General features: G+C 32.6%; 1 non-coding gene and 1 pseudogene across 1 annotated transcript; one reads left to right on the top strand and one right to left on the bottom strand.

Annotated features, from left to right (window-relative positions):
* The first annotated feature begins 9,910 nt into the window (after positions 1–9,910).
* LOC111753597 (RWD domain-containing protein 2B-like) lies at positions 9,911–22,205 on the top strand (annotated as a pseudogene).
* On the bottom strand, positions 12,254–12,356 carry LOC111753657 (U6 spliceosomal RNA). Its single transcript, XR_002788444.1, has one exon. It is a non-coding gene; the product is annotated as a U6 spliceosomal RNA (small nuclear RNA).
* Positions 22,206–25,421: the final 3,216 nt, after the last annotated feature.

Raw genomic sequence — 25,421 nt, 5'->3', positions numbered from 1 at the left:
TCAGCAGCTGAATTTGGGTTCTGTTGGATTTTTATTTCAAATAGATCTTAAAAACCTATCACTTTCAAGTGTATCTTGCCTTTTTGGGTCACCGGGCAGAAAATTATTATTTCGTGATTTTATTTTTTATTTATAGAATTATTTTTCTATTGAAAATATTCTCTTCATGAACTGAAATACACTGAAACATATTTTAAAGCCTTTAGATTCACTCTATACGATATTTATTTTTTTAAAATATTAAAATTCTCAATTGTTTTCATCTTTTTTGAATTATCAAGGATATAGCTAGAAAGATTAATTATTAGGCCTAGGAAAAGTTACATTACTAAAGAAACATCACACTCAACCATAATTGCTGTCCCTAAATCAAGTTTATAATGAATTAATAAAAACACTCATTTAAGCTTTTCTTGCTAGATCATAAGACATTTTTTTGGTATACATTTAAAGAAATGTCTCCTGTAATAGAATAAATTTAACTATTAACAAAACAATTAATCCACCTTTAATAATACTGAAAATGAAAGTATTGTACTATATGTCTGTCAATGCATAATAATCACACTAGGGTATAATTCACACTAATATTAGTCACTCTAAGATCTTTAGAAGCTGATTCTGATGTTCCCATAATAATTTCAGTAACCAAACTTGCTAGTTCACAAATCAAATTCTTCATTTAGCATGCAAGTTAGTAAGAATTCCAGAAATCAGCGACGCACACTATTTAGATGCTATAACTCCTACACAACACGAAACTCATTTGTCCCCTACCCTCCTTTGCATGATATATGGTAACACCTCTGCCGCTGACAGTGTGACTGTTTTGTGTTTCTCATAATAGTCTTAGTCTCATATCTATGTGCATCAAGAACATACATGCCAATTTTTTTCTACTATCACAAATTAGGTTAATATATTTCTGAATTTAATGATGATTTCATAACTCATTATTGGATTCCTCAAAATGATAATGCCTCATATACAATTCTCCTCTAGCATTCTGGAACAACTTGTGACACATTTTCTGTGATGACTGCTTTTCCATTTATCGTATTTTATTTCTCCAAAATATTGGGAGCTCTAGATCAAGGTTTTCATATATTCCAATAATAAAAAAGAATTTCTCATATTAACACCCTTTATGAAGTATCATAAGAAATGCCAATTAAGAGGAGAAAATAATTTTTTAAACATTTTTCTTTTGTTCTACCTTCTTGCACCTTGTTAGATACAAACTTCATATAGAAAGTTGAGTTAAATGCTGGTCTCCTGCCTGCTCTCTGTATTTTTGCAGTGACTAAAGATGAGTCCACACTGACACTCTTGCCACACACGCAGGAAACCATTTGCAGCAACTGGTTAACATGTCTTATTTTCTCTTTAGTAATCTCTTTGGTATAGGTAATAGACTAAGTTTCTGTATCTTAAAGAAACACAATCACAGATGTTCTGTTGTCTGTTGAAGACAAAGATTAAAAATTATATTGATCCAAGACCAAACATTTTATTAAAATGTATTGTTGCATTCTCATGTGCATCTCTTGGATGCCCTATGAATTCCAAAGAGGGAACATGTACCACACTGTTGTTTATGAGCAAAGTTGAACCTCTTTTTTGAAATGCCTTTATCATGTCCTGACTTAATTCAAGTTTGATTTAGGAAGGAAGAAGTAGTCCCACTGACAGATAACCATTTGTGATAGTCATCCTTGTGATGGGCATGTTTCTCTCCTTTACCTGCAGAGGAGCTGACAGCTCCTTCCTGTAAACAGCCCCACACTCCCATGGGTTATGAAAAGGAGGAAGTGGTCACCTCTCACCATTGCAAGACCCAGATGCTGCAGCTCACTCTCCTTGTGAAGGTCAAGGGGACTTTGAGCACAAAAGATGTGGCGCAGAGCTTGGAAATACAGATCAGGTTTACAGCTATCAATAGCTATAGGATATAACTCTCCCCATGATTGTACTGATGCATTTACTGTCATTTCTGTTGCCTGCCCCATCAGACCTACCAGAATTCCTTTCTATATTCCAGTTTATTTGTAGTGTACCCACAGATTCTATGAATTTCAATATCCTTTAAATAAAATCAGACTTAGTTTTTGTTGTTTTCAACTATGTTTGTATCCTTTAAGTTTATGGTTTTGAAAACGTACATCTACAATTTTAAAAAAATTTAGATGCATCCAAGTCAGAAGCTTATAATGTGGTTGACTTGAATTCAGGACTTAGTAATGAACTAGATGACTACAAGACAAGCACCTACTCTTATTCTCAGGAGCATAATGTCCACATCTGTCTTCTTGCTAAGGATTAATGTGCTATACAAATGCTATAGAGAGTAGGTTCTGTTTTGGTGTGCATGCTACTCTCAACCTCTTCAAATCGTTTTTGCTGTAGATATTCCTTACACTGAAAATTAGCTGTTTCTAGTTTACACATTTAAAAATTCATTCAATTAATATTAAGGTTCTGTACACCTCAGTGATGAGGTTTGAAATGGGAATATTCTGACCAACTCTCATGTTCTCATCACAAGACTCTTTAAAACTCAGTGGCTGGCTTTGTGGAATAAGAATGCATTAAGCACATATTATGTATACAAAAATGCTTTGGTGATTGGATTTAGATGTAAGGAACAAATAGTTGCTGTCTTTAACCAGATTAGAGTATAGTTGAGGCTATTTGAAACAATTTATTACAAAATAATGGTAAGTGCTCAGATAGCCATAGAATCCATATTTATGGTAAGAGAAGAGAAGCAAATATTGAAGCCTCAGAAAAGGTATATAGGACCAAATTAAATTTAAACTAAATTTGGAAGCTGAAAAACTAAAATGAGTTTTTTTTTTTTCAAGCCAGAACAGAATGTACAGGCATGAAGTGGGGGAGCTCATGAAACAAAGAAATGCTAAATTTTCTATATCAAAAGGCCACATTTGTAAAAATGGAGAATAATGCAAAAGTATCTTTATCTTATGATTTTTTTCTCAGTCAGTTGAGCCATCCAATCCATCAGATAAATCTTCATCTATACATCATAGAAAGCATTATAGAATTTCTTTTTATGTTTAAAACTCTCATAAGGATTATTTGGATGCCTTTAAAAGTTTTTCCCACTCAAAACATTAACTACTACTTCTAAAAATGCTGTGACATTATAAATATTCACTAACAAAATAAGGAAATTATCTTTACACAGTACTCCTACTAACAAGAAGTATAGTACTCTTACTTAGTTTTGGCAATATAATGGGTTATAAATTGTATCTTACTTGTGTTTTGGTTTATATTACTTTCTGAGACTGAATTTCAGCCCCTTTTAAAATACTTTCACTGTTTTTAATTTTGTAATTATATCATCATACTTTTTTCTTCTTAATTAAAGGAATTAATTGCATTTTATGTCAATTTATGGTACTTCCTAATTTATTATATAACACTAATTCTTTTTCATTATGTGTAAATTTGCCCTCATCTATCATTTGAACATTTTAATGTCATTTTTTTTGGAAGCCAAAGTATTTGTTAAGTAGTGTGTTGGTAAATATGCATTCTGTCCCCTATAGCAGCTGGGTTTTTAGTCTTAGCTAAAATATTCATTTTCTTTTAACTCAGTGTTAACTGGATATTTTTACTTTCCTTTTCTTCTTCTGATTAATTCTGTCAACATCATTTGTTAGTCAATTATTTTGCTTCAGAAGTGAACTCCTTTTTCTCTGAGAGGTTGTAATCTGTGTACCTGAGATCAATCACATAAACATGCGGTGAGCCATAGTAAAACCTCTGTATGTCAAAACTCAGGTGAGTCTTCCGCTCATCAATCCTTCAAACCTATTCCCCCATGTGTGTATGTAGAGGTTCTCCCATTTTACAGGTATATGAATTAACTATGTGTTTTCTTCCATACACATAGGTTGTAAGATAACCAAGCATGTCTATGCCACTTGACCAGAAAAAGATACATAGAGATTGTACATTTTCTCCTCTCACTAGACTTTCTCATGCACCTTGAATTCTTTGCTGGTTTTAATTTCTATGCTTTCACCATAATTAACAGTCACCACAAAATAATAGTTTATGTGAATGCTTGTAATGAATCATCAAAACCTAAAATGGTCTTGGAAGCTCCAACACAGGTCTGAATATCAACAGACAAGATCGATTGGGGTCATTAAATTAGGAATCTATTACAAGGTGGGGGAAAAACTTAGATCTCAAGCAAATAGATTACTTTCTAGGTCTAACATTCTACAGTGGTTAAATCATTCTAAACATATGATCTTCTGACAAATTTACCTTGTAAATTAAATTTTACATAAAATATTTCCCAAGGCGAGTTGCTGAAGGGAAAATGTTAAATATGTAAATAGCCTAAAACATATTACATAATATATCCTTCTCTTAGGGATTCTTCTAGTAAATGTTCTGAAAAATCAAGCCATACACTTGTCAAATTTTATTGAGGTTCATGTTTCCCATTATTATTGAAACATGAAACTCAATTAAGATATTTTTCAAAATGTTTGCTAATTTCTTGCAGAATACGTTTTGGGAAAAATTGGTCTACATCTGTGCACATTTATATAATTTACATATTATATATTATTGAAACATATATTTTTCTTTTTTAAAAAACACACAATCTTTATTTTGGTTCTTAGTGTACATAACAGATATAGCATAAAAATTTGTTCTTACACTGACATCTTGAAGTTTAAATTTTATGTTGGCTATTTAGATATACCTCCGTAAACCTGACAAAATGACTTGGTATTTCTAAGCCTCTGTTCCCTCATCTGTAACATGGAACATAATGGCAAAGTTGACCCATTGGATTGTTACAGGAGGAAAGTGAGTAACATGTGCAGTGGGACAGTTGGTATAGTAAGCAGCCCATAGGTAATACCTAATTCTTTCAACATCATCATCATCTCTGTCTTCTTTGATGCTAATATAAGTAAAGGAAGGATGACTGGACCCTTCACTCCTTCATTCTCACCTTCACTTTCTTCCCTTACCAATGCAGATGTTAGCTCAATAATGGAGAGCTGGTAAAAAGAAAGCCAATGTGAAGTCCAATTTCAAGGTTCCTACATACTTCAAAGGAGGAAACAGCTGTTCTTCCTGAAGTTAAACTTGGGAGTGTTGAGTGTTATTCTTATAATAAAGTCTATTCTCAAATTTTATAATTTATTCTGATTTTTGTTAAAAGGTGTGCTAAGAAGAAAATGAATCATTAAATATAACAATCATCTCTACTCTTGCAGCACAATTATTTTCATGGCTTATTCTGTGTTTATTACTATAGATTATTACCCTCTTTTTTGTTATTGCTTTGTTTTGTTTTGTTTTGTTTTGTTTTGTTTTGTTTTGTTTTGTACCAGGAATGGAACCTATGACCTCATGCTTGCCAGGCAGTATATCCCCAGCCCAACTAGTATCCTCCTAAACTTGAGCATTATATATAACTCAAAAACTAAGTATTCAAAAAAATAAAAATAAAAACAACCTAAATATTCAACTCAATTTCTATTAGTTATGAATGTGAAATTCTTTCTGTGGATCAGAGGTCCTTGAGATGCATATTCCAGTTTAGAGGAATCTTTAACAATTTCCAGGGGGAAAAAGGTACAGTGAATTGAATGGTGCTTTTGTGGGTTGCAAAAAAAGAAATCTTTCAGCTGAACTATTCTGACAACAGAATATTTTATACAACCAGGTCATTTTAAATGTGTGTCTAATTATTATATTAATAATAGTGCAACCCATAGCAACCAAGGATCAAAAGTGACCTAAAAAATGTCAAAGGAAAAAAAAAATTGACTTTTGGGGAGGGGCAGATACTGGGGATCGAACTCACAACCTTGTGTTTGCCAGGCAGGAGTTTGTGCCACTCAGCTAAATCCCCCAACAACTGAAATTTTTATCAGTAGTTTTCATTCAGACCTAAAGCAATAATATAGCAAATAATTTGTCCCTAATAATATAATTGTTTTGAAATTCATGAGATAAGTTATTTAAAAAACACTGATTTAGTATGTTGAATTATTCTGATATATAACCCTCCCTGTGTTGTATTCAATTTGCTTTCTTTAAAGAGGAGAAAAAAAGATATGCTAGCAATCCAAGTACTGCTGTGGGAGAGATGTTCTCAGCCCCAGTTTGCAAATTATCAGTCAGACATATCTGTGTCATATTTGAGACCAGGTAAAAATTTCTGGATTCTGTAGTGATTCATATAGCCTATGATACTTTTAGATTTCAGTGCAGACAATAATTAGTAGAAGCAAATAGAATGAGGGAAAATTCAAAAGTAAATTCTATTCATCTTCTACCTTACAGTTCATTGAATAATTATGCATCATTACATTATTTACAATAGCTATAATAAGCTAGATAATGGAAAAAATGATTACAAAAATGATCCATTCAAACTAATTGACAGTGAATTTGCCTTCAATATCATGTCCTTTGAATCCTCTTGTTAAAGTGGATTATAGCTCAAGTTTTGGAAAAATATGATATAATGTGTATAATATTTCACTATTTGGGGAAAGTTTTCAATTTTCTATTTTTTCAGTTTGTTACTTATAAAAGCAGCATTGGAGTAATATGATTATATACAATATTCAGTTCATAATCTGAATAAAGTACTGTACAACATTTCAAAGCATCTCAGAATAATATTTGCCTTTTTCATTTTGTGAAAAAAAGGTAAAACAGAATCCAGAACAAAATAATAGAAGAATAACAATAGTTAATACATTGCATATTGTCATTTTCAAAGCAGTTACTGAGAGTACAAGACATGAACATAAAAAGCTCTCCAATGTACACTAACACAAACCTTCCTTTTCAATGAACTAATAGTATAACTCTCTCTCTCTCTCTCTCTCTCTCTCTCTCTCTCTCTCTCTCTCTCTCTCCCTCTCTCTCTTGCCTTCATCCTTTCCCCCTGACCACATCCTGGCTCCTTTCTCTTTTTAAAAAATTTTCTTCTCATTTCACAATATCTATTGTACATTTTAAAACTTACTTACTCTTTTAATCACCCACAACAAGGAAACAATGCAATGTTTACAGACATGAATCTGATTATTTGACTGACGAATATGGCCTCAAGTTGCATTCATTCACTTATAAAAGTCTCAAGTTTATCCTTCTTTATGGATGAGTGCTACTCAGCTATATAAAAATACCACATCTTTTTTATCCATTCCTTTTTGAAATGGGCATTTGGGTTGTTTCCAAGATTTAGCTATTACAAATTGTGCTTCTATAAACATGGATGCACATATCTCACGTGGTATGATGTTTTTAATTCTTCAGGGAAGGTAGTCTCTGGGAATAATTCTTACATGGTCATATAAGTTCTAGAGAACAATTTTGATTCCCAATATAGCAAACAATTTAGAATACAACTAATAAAATAAAATTAGGTTCCATAATAGAAAATATATTTTGCAATATTTTGCAAAATTTGATTTTGTATTTTTAAGAGAATGGCAATAAATATCTTCTAGAAACTTTACATGTTCTGCAAAAGTACTTACTATGTGGACAGTAATTTGTACCACTGGAGGTGAATTCCCTGTACTGATGAACTTAAAATTACCTCTCTTACTCCCTTCCCCATCATAATTTATTTATATTAAATGAAATCAATTTTCTGACCAAATACAACACTTATCAGAAATATGTATCCATTTTTATAATGGTAGTTTCTGTTTTCTACATTAGGACATCTTTAGAATATAAATCAACATAATATTCACTTGATACAGATTTTTTTAATTAAGGTCAATACAAGTAACCTAATTATTGTGATATATATTGATTACTATTACCTGAAATGGTAAATATCTCCTCCAAACAATTTCATTAAGATGCCTGCTTTGTTCACACTCGTCTTTTTTATAGCATCTTGGCCCAATTTCAGTATCTTTTGCTATTTCATGCCATGACCCATATCTCTGACCAGGGTAGCAGGAAATATATATCATCACTTCAAATATCCCCATCTGCAGTTTTATATCTTAATATTTACAATCATTCTCAATAACTTTGGAATCTCTGTAAGGAATTCTACATTCCTGTCTTCTTGTAGTATTAATTTCTATTAGGGCAAAACAATTAGTTGATTTTATTGATTAAATCAGAGAATAATCTTTTCAATTTTTCTATGCTTTCTTGCTTAGGTCAATTCTCCAGTTACTTTATTTAGTTTGTTATTTGCCATTCTCCTGAATATTTGTATGTGTGTACACATTTATAGCTATTAGAAATTTTAAAATAATTTTGGCAGATGCCCAAATGCACAGTGTTGCATATTATAACTAATGAAAGATCTTATTTTTAAGTCTTTTTGAGTAATAGCATTTTCTTATGAATAAAAAAGAATAGTACCATTTATCATACCCTTAAAATAATATTCTGCTTTAAAAGTTGAAAATTTTTAATTGAGATAAAAAATTGGAATCAATAATAATGATTGCTATTATTGTCTCATTATATGTCCAGTTGTATTTGTTTTCTGTTCCTTATTAACTTTTTTAAAAAGGCAGCATATGGAGTCGATGTATCACAAGTTGGATTTTCCAAATCTAATGTTATAAAATAATCATACTATTTCACCTTGCCCTTTGTTTAGCCAACAATGTTAGTATCAGCAAATGCAAGGACATACAATGTAATCAAGATTTTCCATCAGAAATTCAAACTAACAAATGTTTCTTGTGAGTCAGTCACATTTACTTTTAACCACTGTGTAGACATATGAGCTAACTTACTTTGAAAAATGATACTAGTTATATAAAAAAGATTTTTTAAAACTGTTTATTGTTCTTCTGTCTGGTCTAATATTTCTTTATTGCATTAAGAAAAAAAATCTAGAAATAGTGTGACTTTATGTTTCCAAAATCTAGAAATACTGTGACTTTATGACTCCAAGATAATAGTATGTCTCTAATACTATTATTTATTTTATTCAAAGGCCTAAATTGAGAGAAAAAAAAAGATTTATGGTATACCAAATAGTATACCAACTGTTCCAATTCTTAGAGTATGGAGTAGCATTTGTTACATGAAACAAAAGCTCCCTGCAAAGACCAACCTCAAAGAGGGCTGGTATGGGATGGTGTTGACAATACTAAATTGCCCCTTAAATATCAATTACCTTCCTTTTCTTCTCTATTCTTTTATCCACTTTCCATAACATTATGATTTCAATCATTTTACCTTGTAACTACATCTATCATAGTACACAGCTCAGTAGGTCATACACACACACAATGACCTTTCCAAAGAACATTCAAATGTGACGTAAAGATATTGTGTAGCCTAATTGCCATGCACATTCTATTCTTAGCAAAATATCAATGTGCAACAAACCTTTACATTGAAAAGCACAGATTTGTGATGCTCAGAACAACAGATGTTAGTTTGCTATTACATTAAAAACAGAACATAAAAGAGAAAGATATTCACTTGTATCATATGCTGTGAGCTGATCATCTGCATCTGCTTGGCACATTTGGGGCTAAATGAAGCAAGTGGGTTTTCCAAAGGGAATATCCATTTAATGCCACATAGTCAAAGCAATTACATTTCCTTCATGTGGCATCCATTCATTCATCATAGAACAAGTCAAATTCACATTGCTGCTTAAGCAAGAAGACCAAAAGGAAGCAGGCATCACTTGCAGGTATTAAGTGTCAGAGTGAGATGCTAAAGAGAAGAGACTGAGTGCTGACAGTGGAGGGTAAAGGGAAAGTGTTTGGAGTGCTCAGAATGCACCGAGTCATCTTGTCACTTTCCAGTAGAATTAATTTAATTACTCTCTTCCAACATCGAGGGTTGCCCCTAACCTTGAGTGGCTCCTGATGGAAGGTCTGTGTCACGGATGACTGTACTAGATGAGCACTCTTCTGCTCTGAATGGTGATTTGCCTCAGGTGAAAAATACGATCACTCTCTTTCCCTATTGATTTCTGCAAAAGAAAATGCTTCCGCCCAACCAGCACTGCACTGTTATTTTTGCTATCACTTTTCATGGAGCAACATTTTCTCTACAAAAAAAAAGAAAGGAAAAATAGTACAAACCCTTACCCATGCCTGGAGGTGGAAACTAAAATCAAATTATTTAACTGATAGAAATACTTATATTGCATCTTTAAAAAGAAAAGCTTCAGTTTTAAAAACTAAATGTCATTGTCATTATTTAGTGTGTAAAGTTTAATAGGAAATGTATAATCACTCAAATATGAAATGAAGGAAAGAGTAATGCTCATGCCTACATTTACATTTTTATTGCTAAAATGTTTTTTAAACTTTCGCTTTCGTTCACTCTCTTCATAAATGAACAAATGAAATTTTTGATCAGTGAGTCTCATAAAAAGCTACTTACTAGACAAATTTAATTTCTTGGATTGAAATTATTCTACCTTTACTCCTGAAACAAACAAAAACAAGATTAAACAAATACTATTACTTCGGAAATTTTGGTTTATAAGAACCAATCATTGAAAAGTTATTTTACCTAGAACTATTGTATTTTGTCTAACAATGAATTGCAAAGTAATGCTTATTTGCAATTCAATTCAATTCTCCTCTAAAAACTATAGAATCATAGCTATTAATTTAATCTTCTGAAAAGAGCTGTGTTAAATTTAGTTGGTATTTCGATTCAAGATGGTAGCTATGATTGCCTCCTATAGTCTCCAACACTCACTGAAATGACTGAAGACAATTCAAATTAAATAAAATCCAGAAAAAGGTTAAAAACAAGTTGAGTGCACCTAGAATAGAGAAAAGGTCTACAGAAATTATAGAAGAAAGCAGATACATGAGATCAGCTCAGAGAATACTGACGCTAGATCAGATGGTAGTGTTGACGCATGAAAAAGGAGAAGGGGAAGACAGGAGTAGAAAGTAACACTAAAATTAATTGGTGAGCAATGGCATTGTGATGACTTAAAGTACCAGCAGGAAATAATAATTAAGTTTCAGCTTCAGCCACAAAGAGTTAAGATTTTAGAAGACTTGGAAAATTTACCCTCTGATCCTGTCAGTCAGCCTTGTAAACAACCATAACTTCTGATGAAACAGTAGTCCAACTTTTTGGTTGAAATGGAAACATTTGCCTGAAATAAATTGGTTAGACTGTCAGGAATAGATATGGTTAGCTGGTTCTCATACGTAAGTCCTAAATTTCAGTTTCATTCTGAGAACAAATTTATTTGGAATATATTATTCTCTATGATAGTCCTAAAGAACTGTGGCTTTTATTGAATTCTCCATAGTAAACCATACATAACTCCTTTTATTGACATAAGGAAGCAAGTAAAAAGTAGACACAATTATCTGTTGCATGTTTAATTTAAAGCTATGACCATGCCTGGTAATGGCAATGTTAGAATATTTTGCTTTCTATCAAATCTGCTGAGAACATTAAATTTAAGGAAAGTATTTTTTAAAACCCTTCCTAAAAATATTAAAGAATCATTATGGCCAAAAGTTGAGGGGGGCCTAAGACAAGAGAAGAAATGCATCCAGAGGAGAGAATTTATAATTTGATACTATATTTTGTCAAGGCCCCTAGAAACACCCCAAACATTTAGATTAGCAGAATATTAAGGAAACATAAGACTGGGGAAAATTTGGAATTTTAGAGTTTAGTAATACAGGTATGTGCTGAAAAGGATTGTAAACATTTAGTTATAACTCAAAATCACTACTCCCTAGGACTACAAGTAAATTTGAAAACCACCAGACATCTATGGACCTGAAGACTAGATTATCTCATTTGAATTCATGATAGCAATCCGGTGATTTGGAATAGCTGGCTCCTAACCTACGTATCTGAAATTAAACTAAGTCTACTCAGAAGATGAGTATCATCAACCAAACTATTCCAATGAACGTTATGATTTTTAATATACAATATCTAGTATTTAATAAAAATATCAGACATTATATAAGCAAAAACAGTTAATTAAACAGAGAAAAAACCTGTTAAAAATAGACTCTAACAAGTCTAGAAAATACAGTTATTAGTCAAGGAATTTTAAGCAAAACATCTTATTAACATATTCATAGAATCAATGACCAAAGTAGAGAATTTTTAGTACACATTTGCAGACATAATATTTCTATTTATAATGGGGAATTTGGACATGTACATGACACATCTCCATTGTCCCCTTTCTCTGCCTTTTCCTACCCAGCTGTAAAGCGCTACTGCCATTTTAAAATATAGATGCTTCACAAATGTGCATGTCACACTCATGCAGGGTGCATGCTAATCTTCTCTGTTTAGTATATGTATAGCTGAAGCAAGCACCAAAATAGAAGATTTTGAAAAGTCAACAGCTATAAAAATTAACCAAATAAAAATTAATATATATATATATTAAAAATATATATATATATATGTAGTTTTAAATATACAGAAAAGGGATTAATAAATTTAGAGAGGTCAGGTCAAAATTCACAAAGTTAAGATAAAGTTAATAGAAATATAGAAAAATTATGAACATTTGAGATACACTGAGCATATTTAACCATTTATAGTTGTAGTCCCACAAAGAAAGTACAGAAAATAAGTCCTGGCAACATTTGAGGGATACTCACAGAATTTTCTGTAACTAACAAAAGACAATAAAACCAGATACAATGGGCCAGGGATGTAGCTCAGTGACATAAGCACCAGCCTGGCAAGCACAAGGTCATAAGCTTGATCCCTGGTAAGAAAAATAAATAAATAAATTTTAAAAGTCAGATTCAAGACATGGTATAAATCTCAAGCAGAATAAATATAAAGTATGAAAGTATATCTACTCACTTCATGGTAGTCCTGTGGAAAACTGAAAACAAACAAGAAAAAATATTAAAATCACCAAAGAATGTCATATTATCTACAAGGAAGTAATAGCAAGAATGACAGCGACATTCAACAGAAAATAAAAAAAGTGATAAAGCAAAGAAAGAACCTAATGATACAGGATGATATTTTCAAAATATTGAAAGAAAATAACTGAAAAATGTATCAGAATTTGTCCCCTCAAATTTATACTGTAGAAAGTATTAAGAGTATTTTATTGACGGAAGTCACTGATTTCTGTGGGAGTTTAGAAATAGAAGTGGATGAATAGAAACAGAAATGCTAATTATGTGGGAAATCTAAATGAATATTGGCCAAATAATAACAGCAGCAATGTCCAGAGAGGTTTAAAATACCCAGAGAGTGCAAATATTTAATGACACCGTTACAAGATCCTAAGTCAGAAGGGGTTTAATTAGATGGTGTTAAAATATTCTAAACATCCTCACTGTCTGGCAAGGGATAAAAACTCGTCTTATATAGGAGTTAATAACTTATAGGCTTCACTCTTCAGGACATAACTAAAGAGGTGTATAAAGTCAAGTAAACTAATGAACTCATAGGAAAAATGGAGCAATAATAATAATTCTAAAATATACTTAATCCTAAAGGAAGGAAAGGAAACAAAAATTTTATGGGAGAAAAATGTATAGATTTAAACTTGTGAAATAAGGGGCTGGGGATTTAGCTCTGTGGCATAAGCACCTGCCTTGCAAGCGGGCGGTCGTGAGTTCGATCCCTGGTACCGATAAAAAAAAATTGTGAAATAAAAATTGTCAGAGCACATAAAACAGAATTTGTCAAACCATACATAAAGCAAACAAAACGGGTGGGGATTTAGCTCAGTGGCACAAGTGCTTGCATGGTATGCACAAGGTTGTGAGTTCAATCCCTGGTACACACACACACACACACACACACACACACAAAATCATATCAAGCCATGTTAAAAATGGATATATACAACTATACATTGATTACTAAAAAAAAGCTCTGACACATCTACCTACCTATCAAGAGTGAAAACATTCGGCAGATAGAAAAATACAACCAATACTTCTAAACATATACACAAGATTACAGTTGAAATGCAAAGAGCAGAATATTGTATATACTACTCTGAGCAACTAGTTGTAACAATCAACATTCATTGAAAGAAAGAACAGCTTATTTTTACAGAAATAATTCCTTATAGGTCATTGATTTACACTGTTACTGAGAGCAAAAAGGAGCACAGAGCGAAGATTTAGGTGGTACGTGCCGTAAGCAAGTTCAGGGCTAAAAGTGCAGAATGAAGAAATGAGGGTTGTAAGAGGGACCTGGAGGAGCTGGCTCAGAATTTTGGGAAGGCTCTGCCAGGTTTCTAGCAGAAGCTTGAAAGAAGGAATTCACAGAATTGAGACCCACATCTCTTAGGACAGTTGTTCAGAGGCGGCAGTTGTCTCAGATGCTTCGAGGAAGTATTTGGGGACGCTGGACTTAGGAGAATATAGACTCAAGGCAGCAGAACCTTGGAGGCAGAAGGATGTTGATGCCTCTGAGAGTGCAGGAAAAGGCTAAAACTGCAGGCTATGAGGGCTAGAATGAATCTGCAGCCTTGGAGGAAAACTGATTGATGAAGTACATGGGGAGGACCACTGAAAAGAGAAGAGACATCTCTGTATGTTTCTGGCTGTTGTGAGGCATACCATGAAACCGCTAGTTTATAAAGTGCAGAGATTTATCTCCGTAGTTCTAAAGGCTGAGGAGTCTAAAGTAAAAGTACCCCATTTGCCCAGGGCCTTGTTGCTGTGTCATGTCATGGCAGGTGGTGAACGAACAATAGAGGATACACGCAATAGGGAGTTGAACTCGTGTTCAAAACAAAAAACACTCTCACTGAAGCAGCATCAATAAATTCAAAAAGACGAGGTCTGGATGACCTCATCACTTCTTATTAGTCACCATTCCCCAACACTGCTGTACTGGGGGTCAAGCTTCCAACACAGAAATAGGGCTGGAAACACATTCAAACTCTAACCAGCAGTGATTCCCATCTTCCTCTTCTTATCTTCCAGCTGCCCTTTATTCTATTACAGTGGGGGAAACAACAGTGACAATGGCAAAATGTTGCTTGCAGAGTCTCAGACACATCATAGAACGTAGTACACAAGGAAGAGTTTGGAGTGAGAAAAATGCTTGATGACTGAGTCAGTCAGCTACGTTAGGTACTCAGCATCCATGAACACACCGTTCTGAGATATTCGAACTTCAACAGGACCACAATCCAGTAATAATATGCAGTTATCCTTCATGCTATCAAGGTCAATCTTACCTTCTCCCTAAAAATGGGAGACAAAGATTCCTACCAATCATTGTATCTCTTTCTGAGGGAGAGCCATGTTACTCACCTTTTGGAAACACCAATTACTCTTCAAATTCAGACACATTCACATTTGAATATGCTACAACTAAATGCTATCTCTGAGATAACTGTAAAGAAAAATTCTTAAAACGAAAAAGTAGGGAGAAATTCAGAAGAAAAAATAAGCACACATACTAAGAAATGAAATTTGGAAAACTGCCTTATGTAATGACTCCATAAGGGTCATACGCTTAATATTTATAACTTAACTTCTACGTATTTTATGGTCCCTTGCCCTAAGTCAACACCTCAACTCATTGGGATTCTTTATCTTGTGAGATAAACAAGACCTCTATTCATGAAGGATATGAATCTTCCATGGTTTGACAGTTTTGGAGGTATGATAATGTGCCTGAACATGACAGTACTCTATAGTTACACCAGAGAATCATCTGCACCCCAAAAACTGTTTCTCTTCATACACTCCTAGAAGTGTATTCCCTTGGGTCAAAATTTTTGAGCAAATACAAAACTAATCTCAACTCCAGTCATTACACCATCTAGTGTTTGGATAAATCATCTCCTCAAACTACCTCTTTTACAACTGCTGCTCCATCTTATCAGGAAATTGAGTTGAAAATTTTTTTCTATGAGTAAAGCAAATGGCAGATTTATTTTTGACAGGTTAATGATTATCATATTACTAAATATTTGACCCTCAAAAATATTTTAATGGCAACATGGTTATTTTTTGCAAGAGCAAGAAATTTTAAGAGATTAAACTTTCAGACGTTTTTCTCTTACAAATCATTTTACAGATATATTCATACTTTATTAATATTGAATAATCTATTAAAATCTAATACAATCTGTGTACTAATAAATACATAAAAAGAGAAATGAAAAATAAGAGATATATTTATGTTTAAATAGTAGGCAGCTATTTTAGTGTTCTTATGGGAGAGCGTCAAATCTGCATAAATGAATACAATTATTTTCTGTAATGAATATTTAAAAGAAATGTAACGCATCCAAATTAGAGACAAAAGTAAAGTGATCTGTTTGAAAATTGCAAGATCATATATTCAGAAAACTTTAAAGATGCTACAAGAACTCTGCTAGAATTAATAAGCAAATCAAAGGTGCATGATAAAAATGGATATACAAAAATTATTTACATTTCTTTACATTAACAAGAAAGAGTTTATAAAAGAAATTAAGAAAACAATCACATTGATCAATATTAAAAAGAAAAAAAATACCAAGGAATAAACTAGCCAAAGAGGTAAAAGACAATTGAACTAAATCTACAAAATACTAATGAAGTGCATAACACATCTAGTATACACAGACTAGAAAACTTAATATTGCTAAAATATCCATATAACTCAGAGCAATCTACAGTTAATGTGACTCCTATCAGAATTTCAGCAACAAAATAGAAAAAAAAAACACTAAAAATCATACAGAACCAAAAAAGAACTTGAGCAGCTAAAATGATCATACCAAAAAGAATAAAACTAGGAATCTCACATTTCTTGATTTTGAAGTGTTCCACAGCTACACTAATCAAAACTGTATGATACTAGCATAATGACAAACATGCAGATTAAATAAATATGAAAGGACCCATTCATAATCCCATACATATACTATCAAATCATTTTGACAAGGCTTCCAAGACTCCACAATGAGAGAAACAGTAGTCCTTTAAACAAATTATGCTAGGAAAATTGATGTTCTCTTACAAAAGAATAAGCCCAGACACTTATCTTACACTATCTACAAAAATTAACACAAAATGGAAGAACAAAGTGTGAAATCTGATAATATAAATTTCTTAGAAGTCGTAAAGGGAGAGCTTTGTAACATAGCTTGACAATGATTTATTGACTATAATACCAAAAACTCAAGGAAAAAACAAAAATAAATGGGTAACCCTACATCAAATCAGATAAAAACACCCCCCTTTGTGGTATTTTCCACAAGAACTGAAAACTGAGTAAATGCCCATTAATGAATGAAAGGAGAAATCAAATAGAGTATATAAATACACAGACTGTTAAAAGAAGGCTGTTAGACAAAGAAGTATATGTTGTTCTGTTTTAAACCTTGAGGACATTGTGTTAAACAAAATAATTGAGTTACAAAAGATAGTACTACAGGATTCCATTTGCATATTGTATCTAACTTTCAGAAGCCGAAAGGAGATTGGAAACTACCAGGTCTGGCAGAAAGGTGAGTTATTCTTCAATGAGCATAGAGTTTTTGGTCTTGAAAGATGTCCTAGAGATCTTCTGTACAGCAATGTGAATATGGTTAACAATATTGGACTGTACAACTAATATATAGCTTTCAATATATGTGGTTTTAAACATGTATAAAAAACTCACAAATAAACAAAAGAGACATAATGTTAAGTAAATTAAATCAGGCCCCGAAAGACAAACACTGCCTGTTCCCATTTGCAAATGGAAGCTAAACAAGTGGTCTCATAGAAAAAGAATAGAATATATTGTTGAGGGTGAGGAGATGGAAAAGGATGGGTAGTGATACAGGGAACACATGTCTAAAAGAACCAATTTCTAAGTTCCATACCTCAGTAGGGAAAGTAATATTCACACCAGTTAGTTCCATGCTTCAGAATAGCTACTAGAGCAAACTATGAATATTCCCAACACACACAAAAAAATGTTAACTGTTGGAGGTGGTAAATATAAAGCCTACCCTGATCTGATCAGCATGTTTTGATATGGATATTGAAATATGAGACTGTACCCCTGATATGTACAATTATGAGTTGATCAACCTTTTTTAAAGATTTGAAAACACAGTAATGGCTACTAGAAATATATATATATATATATATATATATATATATATATATATATATATTTCCATTATGTTTTAGGAATCTTTTTAGTAACTTTTTTAAAGATTTGAAAACACAGTAATGGCTACTAGGAAAAAAAAAAATATATATATATATTATAGAAATGGAGAGAGAGAGCTATAGAAAGAAATACATAGAGAAACAGAGAATTATATAGAAAGAAACATAGAAATAGAAATATATAGAGAGAGTAGGAGACAGGGAAAAGAGAAAACAGAGGAAGACAGACAGACAGACAGAGACTGAGACTTGCTATATAGTTCAGACGAACCTAAACCTCACCCTGCAACTTGTGGCAATCCTTGTTCCTAAGTGTTAGGATTACAGCCATCAATCACCACACTCATCTAGGGTCCCTACAATATTTTAATTAGAGCCACCCAACCACACTATCCTGAGAACAACTGCTTAGATAATTATTGGGACATCATGGCTTATTTGGAGGAAAATGTGATTACAGCAGACACCTTAATCACCGTGAACTGCTTTTGCCACTTACCACCACTAAAGGAAAGGTAAACTTTCTATGGATATTCTAAAATACCTAGAATGGGGTTTCTGTGTATTTCTTGGCACTGCAGGTGATCTGTATGATTAAAGACATGCAAAAACTCCCTGTTAAATGTAACTAAGAGTAGTTAACAAATAGTAGATATAAATTTTACCTTTACACTAAAATAGTTTTGTACTTTGTAGCACTAACATAGTTCTAATTTAAATGTATTATTTAGTAGACTATAACTTTGTATCATCTAAAACTCTTCAAATTTCTATAGAAATAACATACATAAGAGTTGCACAAAAAAATAGGGCAATTAGCTTTTTTCATTTCTGATCTAGCTTATTTCTAAAATAGCACTTTCAGATGTTTAACTAATTCTCCACATAAACAAAATTATTAACTACAATTAAAAATATTTTAGTTTTTGTTTTCCTTAAATAACTAAATTTTTAAATAATACTTAAATAACTTAAAAAGACAGACTAATGTTCTGACTTTTCAATTTAAAATATTAGAATAAGTTTGGCACTTTCTCTAGTTCTTTTGGAAATCTTCTCAAACTTAAAAGGACAAGTAGAAATCAGAAATGTTGGTTTAACCTCAATGAAACAAGGAACTATATAAAACCCCAAACCACAAGACATGATAAAAGTGCTGAAAACAGTAAATTATCAAGTAAAAATGACATCTCGTTGTTGTTCTCATTTCTATTTCCTTGATTATTGGGTAACCAAGTTAATGCAGTTAATTTCATATACTGGCAGTTGCAATTATTCTGGCATGTATTTTATTTTGCCCAGTATTCGCTGGGTTTTTCATAATTTCCCTGTTGATAATTTTTTACATGATTATTTCATACGTACTGGCTCTCAATCTCAATGCTATTTATGTTAGTCTAAAATTCTCACTCTTCATTTTACTAGAAAGGCTATCTTTATTTTTAACGCAATTTTTATGTATTTGACAAGTTATTTCTAGACTCATTCTTGCATGCTTTGCATCAGCAGTAGTATTATAAATGGTATGAAATAGCTGGATTTCAACAGGATATGCTTTACTACCACTGACATGTTTTCCATTCATTTGACTGTTATTTCAAATCTTTCATTTATATGGAGTTTAGAACCAGCTTTTACATTCTAAGAGGAATTCAATCCTTGTTTTACTTGCAGTTGAATTAGCTTTCACATTAATGTAAGGAGTATTTTAATACTGACCCTGCTGGATAGTTTCTTCATTTATTTACAACTTCTGATTGTTATCAGTAAAGTTTTGCAGATTTTTCATAATATTATTTTGTGTTTTTCTAATACTCTTAGATTCTTAAGGATATTTTTTGCTATTGAATATGTAATGTTTTCTATAGTATTTCCTAATCTATCATTCTTATAAAAATACTCTGTTTGTTTGTATTTAGATTTTCTTTCTTTCCATCTTGCAATGCTCTTCTATGAATTAATTCTTTTGCCCTTCTCTGTCTCATAATATATGCAAAAATTATTTTTGTCACTTGTTCCCCAATATTTATACCACTCTCTCTATTCCTTGAATTATTTCCTGGTCTAGAATCCATGCTATAATGCTGACTTGTGGCAATTGTGTCAAAAGTCCGCATTGTATTTACTATTTGATAGCAACTCATTCATAAATAACTTTGTTATTTGATATTGGAGATTAGATCTGAATTGTGAGAGGAATGTTGTCACGTAAAAGTAATGTGGAAGAAATTTTCAGGGAAACAAAACAGAACAAAAAGTTACCAGGGCCCTAAAAAGCTGCTGCGGTTGGGTTTGCAGGTAGAAGAGGGAGTTAGAGACCGCCTTCATGTTTCCATAACGACTGACATATTCATTTTAATTATCTTAATTTATATCATCTTACAAAGTTTTTCCTTTTCCCTCAGTTTTCAAATGCACACATCAAAGTTGAAAAGTGTGCTCTATTTTTTTTCTACCTCTGTTTATTATTTCTCCTTTTGTGTTCTTATATAACCCTCTTTCCCTCCATTTTTATGGTTAGGAATTCCTGGAAAGGTTTTACTGAGTTTTTCACTATCTTCTGACAATTTCAGTGACTATATTTTACTATCTTTAGGACTTCGATTTTTAATAGAGAGGTTGTTATAAATAACCTGCTTCAGTACTAATGGAAGTAAAAATCCTAAAACATAATGGAAAGGCTGCAGCCCTCCAATTTCTTTTAGTGATTAATAACTTCGGATGTAATTTAAGGGATGTGAGCATAGAATAACATGATATAATAAATCAAGTGTATGGTAATATATAAGGTTATAAATATACATTGTAAGTGTACATGAATTTATTTATTTAAAAGCATTTATTTGTAAAAAATCTGACTGCTATATTTTAACAATTATACCTTTGGGAACATTTGAAGATGATGAATCCATGACCCCTTATTTCTAAGTGATCCAAGAGAGAACTGAAATTAAAGATCTATGATGTAAATCACATGCAGAGCTAGGATTTAAATAGATTTTCAGGGAGCTGAAACAGAAGTCGAACCTTCTGAATCTACATTCTCTCAAGAAGGATTTTGTGTTTCTGTGAACCTTTTTTTAAAGGCATTTTCCTTTGGTAATAATGCTTTAGGAATTTTGACTCTAAGTTATTTCACTTCTGCAAGAACATCCCACAGAAATGGTTTGTAAGCTTGAGCCCTTTGTCTTAGTGTGTTTCAAAGTAACCCAGGGTTACAGCAGCCAGAGCTGTAGAAACTTACAGATGTCTGAAAATGACTGCAGTGGAGTAGGCAGACGCCCAGCTCTCTGAGTTAGATCATAGTGAATGACCAACTGGCTTTAGCAGAACTGAAGGACTATGGAGGACAATGGAGGAGTGACCTTCAAAAGTTTACAATCCACAGGAACCTGGACATATCTGAAGAGGTAATGGTGATGTGTTCTCTGACCTACATTTTTCCCTGTAAGTAGCCTGAAGTGTTGTCTAAAATTACAGATCAGGATTGTTAAGTAGATAACAGCAGTCTCAAGTGAAAATACATCTCACCACCCACTTACAGAAGAATGGACTTGGAGACGTCTGTATACAGAATGTCACGAAGTGGGCTGGAGAACCATGCCTCTTCCTATGTCACCAGGGCTACTCCATCTTCCCCTATTGCAGAAAGCACAGTCCAACTAGTCAATCTCACACTTACAAGACTGAATCTACAGCCTTCCCATCTGGGGGAAATGGAAAAGAAAAACTATTCTAGAGTGGCTGAAAGAGCTTTCCTTGTGCAGGCTTAACATGCCTTGAAAAATCTCATTGTGTTCACGAAGAAAGCCCAAAAAGTGCCTATGAAGAATACTGGTCAAGATTCAGAAAATTAAACTGAAAAGGGATTCTGCTTCATCACACAGGGCACATTTATTTGCTGGTGCAGATGATGAAATTGAAAGACAAAAGAAATTTTCCACTTCTGAAGAAAAAAATGTTCATTGCTGATGGAGCCAGAGGAATCCACATGGACTCTGATCAACTCTACCAGTCCTAAATGGCAAAGGATGTGAAGGTGTTTTCCAAATGTTCTTTGATGTGGAAAAGAGTGACTGAGAAGAATAGATGACGGTATTTTGTCACTGTCAGCCTTTGGATTTTTCTTCCCACGCTTTCTTAAAACATTAATTTTAGTTTTGTTCCATTCTACAATGGTAGGAGGAAAATATAAACATGAAAATGTCAGGTAATTGAATGAAACTGTAAAAAAAATACGATTGAAAGCAGAACTGAGTCTCAAGGTATATCTTTATCAACAGAAATTCCTTGACACATAAACTATCCATTTTGAAAGAGAAATTTGTATATGAAGGGAGTGTTGGTGCTCTGTACTGCTGGCCACTCCCAATGCCCTTCTTCTTCACCTTTCTTTTCTACAGAAATCTAGCTGCTGGCCCTTTCAGCCTCTGCTGAGCCTCTGGGTCCCTGACAACACACTTGATGGACTTCTGGGAAGACATTTGCTCACTAATGAAAATGATACACGTATCTAAGTTACATTTCTCCCTCTTCCTGCCACAAACAGAAGTGAAAGCCAGAGCTGGAGAAACCCTTTCAACCACAAAGCAAGGAAGGGCCCAGAGAGCCGCAGACATGCCCAACATTATTTTGCTGGGCTTCCTGACACAACATCAGCCCTGGGCAATCTTTAGCCATCTATTTATTATGGAATAAAAACAGCTTTGTTTAAAAATACAATCTTGACTCTAGATTTCACTGTAATTTTCCACATGGCTTAGTTTTCTCTGATGGAGAACCAGAGGTACCTGCCCCTGTTATGTGAAGTAGATATTTCAACATCTTCTGAGCATCATATCTCAATCTATATGAAAGTTACAAGTATGTCAAGGAAATATCAAACTATAGGAACAAAAGCCAAAGCAATATGGTAACACATGCCTGTAATCCCAGAATTCAAGAGACTGAGACATGAGGATTGCTGTGGAGTCTGAGGCCAGCCTGGGCTACACAGTGAGTTCAAGGCTAGCCTGAACTACATAGTGAAACTCTGTCTCAAAAAGACAAGACAAATGAACAAAACAAAACCATAACATATTTCCTCAAATTTCCCTTGTACATAATTTGGTCACTTGTGTTGAGAATGTATGAAACTGTGGGAGAATAGGAATAGTATTATGGCATACAAACAATAAAATAATTGTGAAATAAACTCTTTTAAGCTAGCCTCAGAATGGATACTGTATAACCATAGGCACGGCAGACAATATGAAATGTACACAATTTTGTATATTATTTATACAAGTATTTTCCTAAAACTTAAGATGTCTTGATTACTATATGGTGTTCAATGATGCTTGTAAACTGATAACTACAACCTAACACAATTATCTAAAAGTTTAAGTACAATATGAGAGTGAGAGGAAGCTTTTTCTAGTAGCATCATAAGACATTTTCTCATTTGATTAGTTTTTGACAAATGAGTTTATCTTAACATCAAGAAACTAAAATAAAAAAGCATGTTAGCCAGTAGGAATAGTAGCAATAATAGGATGGAGATCTATGAGATTAGTGCTGTAGCTCAGTGATAGAACACACCTGGTTCCCAATCCCCCTTCAAAAAAAAAAATCATAGAGATGTAACTGAACAGTTTGACTTGGAATGATTGAATGTGAAGAGATCGGACTAACAAGACAAATCAAATTCAAGTCATTTATTCATGTAAAGGCTGAATAGCTTACTCAGTAGAAAGGGTCAGTCTTTCAGTTCCCTAATTCCTTAGGAATAGCCTATTGTATTGATCAAATATAATAAATAATGAAATACTGGAAAAGGTTACATAAGAATTTATTGAATATTCCAACAATTAGAGGAAAATAGAAGAATGGAATGATAATTTAAATGAATGTTATTTTTTAATCTGTGCCCATTGGTTTATGATAAGGAATTTAATTTTTGTTCAGAAGATGTTCATATATGTGTAGATAAATGAATATATGGTATATATTTTATATGTTCCATATGATGTAAATAAAATGTATGTATATATTCCTTAAATTTTATATATTTTAAAGTAATGGTAACTCTTAGAAACATTAATTTTAAATTACACTGATAATACTAAGCAATATATCATGGTCAAAAATTAGCAGCTCAAAATAGCAACTGCAGAAAAGAAGAAACTCCCTGGACCATGTATTTTATTCCTTCAAAGAATCTTTCATTATAGTGTAAATTCCTTCAGGACCAAAACAAATTTTTTTTTCAATTTAGAAATAGAACCTTTTAATATTCCTCATGCTTCCTATCTGAACTCTAATTAAAACTTAGATAACAGAACAGCTTTTGTTTAGTTACATACATTAGATCAATAACAAAAAAATGTCAGAATTTTAAATTTTGGGTTTGGAATGTCACCCTTCTATTCCTGTAAGAGTTTGTGATTTATTACCATTAATTATTTATATTTTCCTTATTTTATGATTAAATGCCCTTCTCAAAAAACCTCACATGTATTTTCCCAAGATCCAAGATCGTAACTCTCATCTTTTATAACTTTCTCTGCATATATCATAAGAGCTTTAAGTATGATAATGTAAAACTATGATAATGACAGTATTGAAATAAAAATGGGTATGATGAGGAATCTAAGTGCAATCAGAATACCAATTACAGCACACTCATATATACTCAATTAGATAGGAAAGGAGAATATTTTTAGCTATTTCTTTCACCGAGAAGATATGACATCTAGGCAGAAGGAAAAGGACAACTTCATTTTAAATGTGTGTTTAAATATCTCATAATGACTATCATGAGGGAATAGAGGTTACCTTGATAGAGTTTTCTGTTTCTACAGCAATTCTATATGACTTCCTAAAGGCATAAACTCATCATAATTCTTCAGTTAATGATGACTTCTGTTTATAAATGGTTAGGATGTTTTCATTTTAATTTAAAAGTGTTTATCCTACTTAATATTATAACCTATCACCTCATTCACATATACAGATTTAAACAATGTTTTCCACTATAGTAAGTTGTGCTCAACATAAAGTCAAATTTAATTGCAGGATAGGATACACTTTGAGATTAGCTTAAATAAATAATTGCAATATGTTGCTAATGATAATAGTCACAATGAGAACAACTCATGATATTTTACCAAACTATCACTAGAATTACTAGTAACACATGCATTTCTAACATCATCATTTATTGACTTTAACTATAGTAAACACCTTGCATTGATTTAATTTTTATTAAGATAGATATTCAAAACTGTCCCATTAACATCAATCAGGTATCTTCCA

This window comes from Cavia porcellus, unplaced genomic scaffold (genome assembly GCF_034190915.1).
Source record: "Cavia porcellus strain 051 isolate PalLab524CR breed Dunkin Hartley unplaced genomic scaffold, mCavPor4.1 scaffold_14, whole genome shotgun sequence".
NCBI classification, from domain to species: Eukaryota; Metazoa; Chordata; class Mammalia; order Rodentia; family Caviidae; genus Cavia; species Cavia porcellus.
The sequence above is the reverse complement of the archived record's forward strand: the minus strand, read 5'-3'. Positions and strand labels throughout refer to the sequence as shown.